This window comes from Solanum dulcamara, chromosome 2 (assembly GCF_947179165.1).
Source record: "Solanum dulcamara chromosome 2, daSolDulc1.2, whole genome shotgun sequence".
NCBI lineage: Eukaryota > Viridiplantae > Streptophyta > Magnoliopsida > Solanales > Solanaceae > Solanum > Solanum dulcamara.
This window is the reverse complement of record NC_077238.1, coordinates 38,449,008-38,462,105: the sequence shown is the minus strand read 5'-3', so window position 1 is coordinate 38,462,105 and position 13,098 is coordinate 38,449,008. Positions and strand designations below refer to the sequence as shown.

The 13,098-nt window shown below is 32.2% G+C and overlaps 1 long non-coding RNA gene across 1 annotated transcript; it reads left to right on the top strand.

Annotated features, from left to right (window-relative positions):
* The first annotated feature begins 10,825 nt into the window (after positions 1 to 10,825).
* Positions 10,826 to 11,454, top strand: LOC129876036 (uncharacterized). Its single transcript, XR_008763281.1, has 3 exons — positions 10,826 to 10,929; positions 11,149 to 11,210; positions 11,310 to 11,454. It is a non-coding gene; the product is annotated as an uncharacterized LOC129876036 (long non-coding RNA).
* The last annotated feature ends 1,644 nt before the right edge of the window (positions 11,455 to 13,098 follow it).

Here is a 13,098-nt window from a genome sequence, read left to right as displayed (position 1 = left end):
ACCCAGGGGAAGCGAAGAACATGCCAAGATCAATATTCCTAAACCAAATTTGTTTTATTGTGTTTGTGTGCCAAAGAATTGGAAATTGTTTTGTGGGACTTGGAGAATTATTCCTCTACTACCCATATTCCTACAAATGACAAATTAACCATGGCAATCCATTACTTTTGCAGGGATGCTATTCTATGGTGGTAGACTAAGAACGCTGATAATGAGACTTCTAACAGACCCAAGGTTGTTACTTGGGAGAAACTGAGGAATGCACTGCATGATAAATTTCTTCCAAGCAACTCGTCTTGGGTTGCTAGGGATAGGTTGAAGCGGATGAAATAAGTGGGATCTATTTGGAAATATTCAAAGGAATTCACATCATTATTGCTAGATTCAGAATATGTCAAACGAGGATAAGTTACACAATTTTATTTCTGGAATGCAAGGATGGACCCAACTACTTCATCTAAGACAAAAAGAAAGTAGAAGGGCAAGGACTAGAAGAAAGATAGTCGTAGGCATGATAGAAATGAAAAAGGCAGGGGGAAATTGGATGTTGCTTCATCCAGTCAATGCAAGCAAACTGGTGAAAAAGTTTGATAGACTTGCTAGAAACTAGGCCATCTAGAAAGAATCTATCTAAAACAGTGAAAGATAAATGTTCTCCTAGACAAAGAGGAGAAACTGGCAAAGGGAAAAAGATAGGAAATTGTTGCATATGTCTATCCACTACGTTTACTAAACACTATTTAGTGTTAGAGCGATGGACATAGAAGAAGAAGATATCGGTAGGGTTGTTGCCTATGTAACTATTGCTAAAATGGTGGATCATTTATCAAACATGTATGTACTTTGATATACATTGACATGAAAAATGTGGATAAGAGTGTGATCACTATGGTAGACACTGGTGCTACTAACACTTTTATTACCTCAAATATTGTTAAAAAATACGAACTAAAGGTTACTGATTTTATAACGAAGATGAAGCCTATAAATTTAGTTATATAGCCCGTCTATGGCATGGCAATGAATATGTCCTTAAAAATTAGGCACTGGTCTGATGTTCATAACTTGATTGTGGTACCACTTGATGACTTTAATCTACTTCTGGTAATAGATTTCTATGAGGAAGTTCAAGGTTCCTTCTATGCCTCATTTAGATGGTTTGATGTTTATGGGAGAGAAAAATCATGGATTCGTGAAGGTAATCCACCCTTTTGATGAGGAAAGTAAGAAGAACACTAGAATCGCTTCACTATTGTAGATTATGGCTTTTGAGAAGGGTAAACCTGTTTGTCTTGCTGGTTTGGATGAAGTGAAGTTGGATGTGAAGATTGAAGTTCCTAATGATGTTGCAAAGTTGTTGGATGAGTACAAGGATGTGTTGCCTCCAGAACTGCCTAAAGAATTGTTTCCAAGGAGGGAAATCATCACACGATTGAAATGATTCTTGACTCAATGCCACTAGCACGATCCCCATATCACATGTCTGCATTGGAGTTGGATAAACTTCGTAAGCAATTGTCTGAGTTTCTTGATGCTGGACTGATACATCTTTCGAAGGCTTTATTTGGTGCACCCATTCTATTTCAGAAGAAACAAGACAACAGTCTTAGGATGTGTGTTAATTGCAGGGCATTGAACAAAGTGACTGTGAAGAACAAGTATCATGTGTCGCTAATTCAAGACTTGCTGGATAAGCTGTCTAAGGCTAGTTTTTTTCTAAGTTAGATTTAAGGTCTGACTATTGGCGGGTTCACATAGCTAAGGGGGATACCCCGAAGACCACTTGTGGTACTAGATATGGTAGCTATGAATTCCTTGTATGTCGTTAGGGTTGACTAATGCTCCTGCTACTTTCCGCAACTTAATGAACAATGTTCTTTATGAGTATATTGATGACTTTGTAGTAGTCTACTTAGATGATATAGTCATATATAGTAGGACTCAAGAAGATCATTTCTTGCATTTGAGAAATGTGTTGCAACGACTTAGAGAATATCAACTCTATTTTAAGATGGAAAAATATAAGTTTTATTGTCGTGAAATAAAGTTTCTGGGCAATTTGTTAAGCGAAAACCAAGATCATGGATCCTAAGAAGGTGCAAGCAATTATAGAGTAGCAGGCACCAAGCGGAGGTTAAAGAACTGAGATCGTTCCTAGGACTTGCAAACTATTACAGAAAGTTCATAGTAGGCTATTCAAAAAAGGATGCCCCATTGATGGATTTTCTTAAGAAGAATATGAAATGGGCTTGGTCAGAATCAACGGAAAAGGCTTTCAACTCATTAAAGAAGGCCATTGCTTCTGAGCTAATATTGCGGTTGTGTGACTTTAATCTTCCGTTTTAGGTGCACACTGATGCCACTGACTATGTTGTTGGTGGTATGCTGGTGCAAAGGGAACATCAAGTTGCATTTGAAAGCAGAAAACTAAATCCAACAGAACAAAGGTATTCTGCTCATGAAAAGGAGATGGTGGCAGTACTCAATTTTCTTCAAATTCGAAGGGTGTATCGACTTGGGATAAAGTTTGTTGTCAAGATAGATAATGTGGCTAACACATACTTTAAAACTCAACAAAAAGTGAGTTTGGAGCAGGCTAGATGGAAGAAGATATTGGCTGAATATGACTTCGTGTGGTTACAAAAATCAGACAAGCAAAACCAAGTGGTTGATGCATTGAGTCACAAAGAGGTATTTTTTATTTTTATGAAATTCTAGAATTGAATCTGACTTTCTTGCTAAGATTAAATTTAGTGTTGCATATGATTCATTAAATGTTAAGCTAATGGATCAAGTGAAAGAGGGTATAGTTAGACTGTATCGAATAGAGGGCACTATGCTCTATTTCGAAGGGGGGAGAATCGATGTTCCTCAAGGTGATGGGTTGCAAAGAAAACTCCTGAAAGAAACACGTGATATTGTTCCTATACGTGCTTGTGTTGTTCTGATTTCATAGGCATTGGCTAAGTGTGAAACTAGATTGAGAGAGTAAAAAGAAAAGGTTGAGTCTATATGTGTTAGACTGTCGAAGTGGATTAGATCGTCTTGGGTTGACACTATGGCTGGCAACGGATCGGATCAGAAACTACTGGACTGATTTTACCGAGTTTGAAACCGGAACCGATTCCATTATCCTGTTCCAATTATCGAAACTGGGTCTATCGGTACATTTAAAAAGTTGCGGTCTGGTCCTATATATAACAGGTTGGAACCGGATCTGACCGGTACCGAAATCAGGTCATTATCGGTTTTTTTAAATTTATTAAAAATATTTAAATATTTATTAATAACTCATTAAATATTTTAAGTACTAACTTAGTATAATATTATTACAAAAAGTTTGTAACTTTTTATAAAACTTTCAATTTTTAATTTGAAACTTGTAACTTGTAAGAATTGTAATTTAAGTCAACTTTAAAGTTTAAGTTTAAAGTTTAAACAGTAAAAAGTAGTAGACAATAGAAACTTTAAATTTAATTTTGTAGTAGGCTAATGTTAAAAAAATAGTTTAAAATTAAATTTTATAATGAGTTGCACACTTGCACTAAATAAAAGAACATTTTAAAAGAAAATCAAGGTGAATAGCCATTTATTATTCAAATAAATAAAATTGTACAATTAAAAATACTAGAAAGAGTACCTAATCTATACAGCCACTTCTAGGAAGGGTTCCGTTTCAACTAGGTCTCAAATATTATACTAATATCTGTAATTTTCGAAATACTATTCTCTTAAATTTTTTATCATTTCTTGGGAAACATTATTTGGAACTTGTATTTGTCGTTCTTCCTCCGTTGCTTTCATGTCATCATCACTGTTCTCTCCAAGTATTTCATCTATTCCGTCTTCTACTTGACTGAATAATTTTGGTAGTCCATAATTCCATCTTTCAGCATTAATCCAATCTCAAAATGACACCGATATCATCTTTTCTAGATTTACGAGATGGAGGTACACTGATCCTAACCTTTGATTTGGGACCCAACTCGACTTTCAACCCAAGATTTGACTTCCAAATTTAGATTCGATCCCGACTTTCGAACCAAAATCCAACCACACCTGACTCTAGACCTAACTTTCAAATAATTTGACTTTTTAAAAAAATATTTTTTTAATTTGAACTTTGAACAATTCATTTATTTTGAAATATGGAAAAAGTCCCAAAAATTTTAGCTGATACTCCCTCTGTCTCATTTTAGTTGTCAGGTATACTAAAAATAATTGTCCCAAATTAGTTGTCAATTTAAACAATCAAAAAATAATTAGTCATTTTTTTCCTACTCTAACCTTAGTAATTAAGTCATTTTGAAATGTGAAAAAAGTGTATTACTACAACTCTCCTCTATTACTATAGTTTTCAAAAGGACAATTTTAAAGTTACAAGACTACTTCTTGTTAAACTTTTGGTATTCATTACCTATCATTCAATACAAAATATATCAATCAATGATATTTAATGTATAAATTTAATATTTCCTCCGTTCTTTTTTACTTGTCAAATTTTGACTTGGCACACCTATTAAGAAAACAATTGTTGGTATAGTGAGTTTATCATTTTACCCCTATTAATTGATAGAGTTTTAGACATATTTACTCACTACATTTTTCAAAGATATTAACTCAATGTTAATAAATTGAGGGTATAATAGAAAGAAAAAAAATTATTCTTTCTTGATTTGTTAAAATTGACAAGTAAAAAAGGAAAATCAAATTAAAAAATATTTGACAAGTAAATAAAAACGGAGGGAGTAATCCACTAATAGAGACTAATTCTCATAATGATTGAAGAATATTTATAGAAGGGTTTTATTAGTCAAATTGCATCCCTTATTATTTTTTGTTAAGAATTGTGCAAGATCTTATCCTGACAACTAAAATGGGACGGAGGGAATATGGAATAGAGTGGCGGAGGGGAGCGGGAGGGGTGGGATTTCGACAACTAAAAGCTTTGCTAAGATTTAGTGGCAAATAGTTCAATTAGTTTACGTAGTAACTGGATTGCAGAAATTAATAAGATTTTATTGTTAAATTCTACTTCATGAATCAAAAACATTTTTTAATTGGGAAAACTAACTAGACAAACATGTCTATCATAAGTCACAAACTAGTGAGGGCCTGTTTGATCATGTGAGATAAAATTATGATATGAAATCATATGAGATGAAGTTGAAGTTTTGCTTTAATATGCAATTTCGATTTTTAAATTGTATTTTTCACTCATAAACATAAAAACCTCATAAGTTATGAAAACTATCTACATTGCCCTATTTCTTTATACGATTGTAATCATTTAAAATTTATTAAATATAAATTTATAGAATGATTCAATTTATATTAAATTCAAGATATATTAGTCCAAATAAATATTTTGGATTAATAAAATTGGGTCAATTATTTAAGTTCAATAAATATGGATTTAATTAAAAATCCAAATCCATTGATTTGGGATATAAAGATGACCCTACTTTGTTAAGCCCGATATCATCTCATCCTAGAGGCCCATTTTCATGTCATGTGTCAAAGTTATGTGGCAATCCAAATCAAATTAAATAAGTCACTAGAATTATATCATGTGCCAAAATTATGTGGCGATCCAAGTCAAATTAAACAAGCCACTAGAATTATTTCATGTGCCAAAGTTAGGTGGCAATCCAAGTCAAATTAAATAAGCCACTAAAATCATGCCACATGTCAAAGTTATGTGGCAAACTAAGTCAAATTAAATGAGCCACTAGAATAATGTCACATGTATATGTGACATGTTCTGACCAATCAAATTAAAGCTCTTTACCAAAAAAATCTGAGTGGTCAGTTCAAACCAACCAATCAAATCGCACCCTCATACCACTCCCTACAACTATAAATAGGGGTCCTCATTATTCTCAGATGGTTTTTTTTTTCAAGAACAAGAAGCAAGAAGGGAGCTCGTGGATCAAAGACCGTAAATTCTCTACAAAGCTACAAAGTTCAAGTAATCAAATTCAAGTTCAAGTTCAAGATCAAGTTCAAGATCAAGAATGAAGAAAAATATCAAGAAGATCAAGATCAAGTTACTTGTTCATATTTACTATTCTTCATAACCATACAAGTGTTCGTGACGAATAATTCAAATCCAAATTTGAAGACGAAGATTCAAGATCAAGCTATTCAAGCCTTGACTCTAAATCAAATTCAAGTTCAACGTGTTCCATATTATTTGAACAATCAGAGGATTATCATAGAGATTGTAACACGCACTACATTTTGAAATCAAATATTACACTTTGTTACTCCAATTTTCCGGTCTTGATTATTTATTTTTCTCGGCTCAAAAATTTATTGTTTACAACGATCTTATCAAATAAGCAAAAGTTAATAAGAAAAGTATAATACATTATAACAAAGTTATTCTAAAAAAATAGATCATTTATTAATCAAACTTTAGTTCAATAAAAAGTAAAATGAACATGAGTTGTAGTAACTACTCTTTGAAATAAATAATAAATTTGATTGGTGAGAGTAATTATTATTTCTGATATAAATGGTTTAAAGGTTAGTAAAAGTAATAATATCAACTATGAAATGGTGATGTTTCTTTTACAAAATATATATTTGTGAGCCAATTTTTGTATTAGAAAATTTTAAAATCATAAGACGAAATCGCATATCACAGATTTCATCTCATGATTATAAATAACGAGATACGCATGTTCAAACTCATACTAAATCTCACTACACTTTAAAATAATTACATAATTTCCCCCTCCTCCCTCTCTCTTCCAGGGCCGGCTCTAAGATTTAGGAAATAAGGAAATTGCCTTAGGCCCCCAAATTTGAGGTACCTCATTTTTTAGCAATAATAAAATTAGTATAGATTTTCTTTTAAAAAATTATTTTGTATGTCCCATTTCAATCTGTTTGTCTTGCTACACTTCTTTTTAGTTCATTTTTAAAATTAAAAAAAATACATTTTTTCTTTTTTTGTCAATTTTTAAATTTTAAAGTCATCTTTAAGACCACAAGTTAAAGACATTTTGATGTATTACATATCTTTAGTTTAAAGATCACTCAATTTATAAGTCATTTTTACTTTCATATAGTGTCTCAAGTCAATCAGATAAACGAATTAAAACATATAAAGTACGATTTATATATAAAAAAGTAATTAAGCCTTTTCATCTAAAATGAAAGAAACAACTTTGCATCTCACAAATAACTTTTTAAAAAATATATTAACAACTTTGCTTTTAAAAAAAAATTAGAAGAAAAAAACTTTATATAAAATATTATTTTTTTCCAAAACATTGTCTCCTATTCATTTTTAACTTTGGGCCACTAATGTACTTAAACCGTCCCACCTCTCCCCGGCTAAGGAACTCATTATTGTAGCTTTCTGCATGGTTCAAATAATATTCTTTTTGACCTTATGTGTATATCTACAAAAATGAAAGTATACAACAATTAAAATGATTTGTTGGTATAATGTTGGCCAAGTCATATAGGATGTAAAAGGCAATAGAATCCACAAAAGGAAAATACCAAATATGAGATATACTTTCCTCAAAACATGGATTTAGGGGGGGAGGAGGTGGAATTATTGTTGTCCCATCTCCCATGTCATTGCCACCTTGATTGGAAAGATTATCTAAGGAAGCAATAGAGCAGGTTAGGTTTATTGAAGAAGGATATGCAATTCAATCTGCTTTCATCACGGGCACAGCTCATTTCTTAATCCCAAGAAAATCATAAATTACCTTAGGCACTACAAGAATTTTAAAAACGTTTTCCTTCAATGAATTTATGAGAAAAAATTGATTGAAAATCGAATGATGTATTTCCCATTAAAGTTATCCCATCAATTCAACGACAAGTTAAAATTTAACGATGACCATGCTCGAGGATGGCACCACACGAAAATAGAAAAATCGTCCAAATATTTGGAACAATTGAGTTAAGGTCATTATATTCAGAGTCATTAAAACTTTTAATGATATTTATATAGAGTAAAAAAAAAGAGCAGTCTGGTGCACTAAGGCTCCCGCTATGCGCAGGATCCGGGGAAGAGCCTGACCACAAGGGTCTATTGTACGCAGTCTTATTTTGCATTTCTGCCAGAGACTGTTTACTTCCTCGTAGTGCCTCTTCCTTGATCTTCCCCTCCCAACAACCAAACCCCACCTTCCACCCTCCCCAAAAATAAAATAAAAATAAAAACAGAGAATTGAAATTGATCGAAAGGTCAATTACTTGATATGTATAACAAGTGATGCATGTAATCAAGGAAAATGGGATGTTCGATCATTGAAAGTGCACACAATCTCAATCGTTCAAGGCATGAAAAGGCACTTTTATCTCGTACTCTTTGCTTCAAAGTTTCCTTTGTGTGCAGTACTTACCCATCGTTTTTTAAAAAAAAAAAAAATCTTTTTCAATATAGTGACTTTTCGTGACTATTGAAAAAACATCATTAGATCAAGAACATCTTCAAATAAAACAAGCATAAACATATCCCATGTGAGGAGCATTTTACGACGGTCGATATGTTTAGGCAAAAATACTTTTTTTATGTCAAACTTGGCATAGTCCATAAAGACCACTAGCCTATTTTTGCCCTTCTTGGCAGTGATAGTCAGTTCCAAGTGATAAATGACTCGGCTGGCATAATTCCAGGTCCTTTTCAGACACGTAACGATCCACAACCCATCTCCACGTAATTAAGGACTTTAAAAACCAGTTAATCACAGATTTTTAAGCAAATCGCGCTGGTGGAGGATGGAGATCAACTATTTTCAATTAACTATTTTAGCGTCAGTTAATAATAATAATAATAATAATAATAAATATAGGACGACAAAGTTAATAAAAATAGTAATTGATGTTAAAATAAATGACATTTCTATTACGATAATATAGTTTGATAATGTGATTTATTTATTATCATTGAAACTCATAAATATATAGAAATCAATAAATAACTCTTCTAAATTATGATCAAAGAAAAAAGTTTCACTTTCAAATATAAGAATAATAAAACGAAGTCTTAAACAGTCAAGTTCAATTGTTACGTTTAAAAAAAGGCAGGAATGTCAATGACTTACCTTGAAGTTGTAGCTTTTTATATAGTGAACACCTAAACTATCATTCGTATTAAGTATCCCAGAAACTTCTGCTTGAAAACAAAATTTCTAATCCAGACATTTTTTCTGATGTGGAAGATCAGACAAAGCTGCAACCACATAGCATACTAAAATTTCAAAAAGAATTATTTCATGTCTAAGGCTCTGATACCACTTGTTGGGAATTATTCCACGCCTAAGAATTACCATAAGAAAATATTACTTGAAATCAATAGACTTAATTGAAAGAGTTTTTGGACTACATGGTGGAAGAACCCATGGATAAACATCCACATGACTTAGAGTAAAACTTAAAAAAAATAAACATAATTTATCATATAATTAAAATACTTTAGGCATGAGAGTGGAAGGAATACTCTCATTGAAGCCTTACATACCTGGAATCCGAAGCTTTAGTCGGAACCGAAGAACTTAATGAACACTCTTGAGTCCTAGCTTTTCTCCTCACCGGAACGTTTTGTGTACTACCCGGAGTATATGAATCACCGGAATAGTATTTCTTCACTACTAAGAACTAAAACTATGTTTGAGAATGAGTAAAGAAGTGTATAGAGAGAAGAGTTGCTTCAGAAAGCTTGATGAATAAAATGAGGAAATAAGGTGGGTATTTATAGGAGTAGAAGAGGGACCTAACAATAAATAAAAATAATTACAAAGGATGATCTTGAAAATTCAATTGAGGATTTTGATGTCATGGATGATGTCAAAGGATTCTAAATCTTTCCATGGTAGGTGAGATGAGTTCTTTTTAACAGAATACTCTTTTTCGGAGTTGCATTTGAACAAGATAAATTTCTTATTAGGATTTTGTTGTCTTCATAAGAATTGTAGATATGGAAGTCTAGTTTCATGTCGTTCAAGAATGAACTAATTTGGAGCATCCTACAGTGAGATATGATTTTTCTTCTATAAACACTCCATTCCGTCACAGCATCCTGTCTTACAACAATTAATTTATTTGACCTACTTAACCTCCGAAACATAAAATATAATCTTCCCAAAAGTTGTAGGTAATGATATTGTGGTTACTTAGAAATTTGAATCACCTAATTTGGATCATCCTATGAAAAGTTATGCCCAAAATACAGAGACTGTATCATTTTTTTGGCGAGAATTGAAACATCGTATAGAACGTTTTTAGGGGATGTTACACTTTTTCCAATTCAGTTTTGCAGATTCAGTTAGAAGGTGATGCTATATTAAAGACTTAAGTAGAGTTTAGTATATTCTGTCTTTAGTATTTATATATTTATTGTGGTCTAGTAGCTTAATCTATGATTGAAAAGTCGTAAATCCTCATGATTTACAATTTAAAAAGGGTAATGGTGTTGTGAAAATGTTATATTGAACGTTAGAATTTTTACATATTTCAACTATAGGTAAGAAATGTAATTTAATTAAACATTCAAATTATGATAATTTTTTGTGTACTAACTACTAAGAGTGTTTGGAGTTCCTGCATATGTGTACATGAGCTTGGAGTTCCTGCATATGTGTACATGAGCTTGGAGTTCATGCTTTCAACTTTAGTTTTCTATCTTGTTGTTTGTTTTGCTCCTTTTTAACTCAACTACTTCTGTTTGAAATTTATTCTACTTTTCAGATTTTCTGTTGTGTGTGTTTTTGTTTGAGCTTCTTCTTAATCTGCTTCGTTGGCTTTCTAAATTAGTGTATGATTTAGTAAAAGAAACAAAGTCCCGTAGGAGAAAGCTATAAAGAAGAAAAACTATTTTCAACAGAACAAAAGTTAAAGGAGATGCCCCTGACTTACATGACGGAAACTGATGACATGCAATCTTGACGGTGATATGAGGTTAATCTTCGAGACTCCTGATATGCAATATTAATTTACAATCCTTCTTTTTATTGGAGAAATGTGATTAGATAGGCATTCCAAAAAACCTTGTACCTTATCCTTGAATGTGATTCATGTTTTCATCATATGCACCTTATATTTCATCTGATATATACTTAACAATGCTTTACATCAAGATTTTTAATTGACATGACTTAACTTTAACAAATTGGAAAGGTTGAAGTCTGAAGAGCTTGGACTTGAAGAAAATTATGAGCAAGTTGAAGCAATTGAAAATGGTTGAAACACAAGCATAACTTATTCTCTGTTTTGTGAGGATTGTTTTTAAGTTATTTTTTATGTAGATGTTATAATTTTATTTCCTCTTTTGTTAGTAGATAGGGAGTAGAAGAAAGAAGTCGTTGAGGAATCGCCTCCAGTTCAATTACATGATGCATCAATTGACTGGCAGACAGGTAACATAAGAAAGAATTCACCAAGGAATCTTCTCCAGTTGAACCACAGAATGCATCAAGTGACCGAGAAGATAGTCGGAGACCTTCAGTTTCAGATTTTGTAACTCCCAGTGAAGGTGAAATTTTTAAAAAGCATTCTAACATAAGCTTTCTTGGTAATAACACATACATGAAGGTCTAAAGAGGGTATCTGATTCAGTTATACCTGAAAAAGAGTTGGATAGTAGACTTGTTGAGGCTACCCAACAAGGAAATGATCTTGAAACTAATTGTGAAAGAACAATTGTTGAGCTCAAAGAGCAACTCTTCAGATGTTACATATTTTATGGTTGAACTAGAGGAGCTGGAAAAGGAAATCAAATTGATGGAAACTGCATTACAAGGAGCTGCTAGACAAACTCATGTATGTGCATATGCTCTTTTAACTGAATCTTTTGCACCTAGTGCTCCTCAGATTACAATAACTCAGGATAAAATACTGAACCCAACAAGGCAATGTCATGTTTCTCAATCTTCTAACGTTACTTGAGATATGAACTTTTTTTGTTGTTTGCACCTGAATTAGATGAGTTCAATAAGTCTTGTTGTGCAATATCCCAATGCGCCATCAATGGAAGAAGTTGATAACTTATGAGTTGTATATGTTTGTCAGATTGCTATTATTGCTGATTTTGACCTCCTCTAGAAGCCGTTAAATCATTAGGTGATTACTAAATTTACTTTTACAAATACTTATTGCTTACTATTTATGTATTTCAGTTCTGTGATCACAAGGATAAAGTCCTGGGATTAACTATGTTTCATGTAACCCCCTAGAACCCCTCAATTGTGAAGAATAGGAGAAACAATAGATTCTGTATTTGCTTTCTTATTGTCCTCTCAAGCTGATATCAGAAATCAATTCAACACTTTTAATGACTTCTGCTGAGTGAAGTGAATTGTATCATATGTCAGTACTCAGTTTGTTACATATTTGTTCTTTTGTAGTGCTTAAAATGACCCTCCTAAATTTGTTGTTGGCTTGTTGCTCTCATGTTATTGGCACAAACTGCTATAATTTATAAACTTTTTTCTTCTATGCAATTTCTTTTAACTAATTGTAGTCAAAATTTTATTCTACTAAACTGATGTAATCTTTTCCTTTAAACAGATCAAGAATATGAAATTTGAAGGACCTATCCGTGAGGGAAATGCAGAGTAAGTTGAAGTATACAGATCTTATGTACATATGCTATATAGTTAAAAAAAAAAAATTCTCTCTTTAGGCATTCATAAAAATGATGTTATACAAATTGGATAGGCATATCTTCTGACAATCTGATGCTTTAGTTCATTGTACTAACAATGAAATTTTATATGAATATCAATTATTCAATTTATTTTTGGATGTGCTAATTTTTTTATTATATTTATTGAAATTTTTCTTTAGCGAAGCAAAACTTGATTGTTATAACTCTTTATAGACAAGTTTCACAAATAGTTAAATGAGCATTAGTGTAGAAAATGTCACCATTGAAATAACACACAGTTAACGAAGGAAATCTTAGTTGCTAAAAGCTCTTTTAACGACGGGATGACTAATTAGTGAAGAAAAAATTTCATCGCTAAAAATGATGTATAACGTCCAAAATTAAATGTCGTCGTTAAAAATCCCTTAATGATTGGGTTGCAATCCGGTCATTAACTTTTAACGTCGGAGTTAGTAACGAAG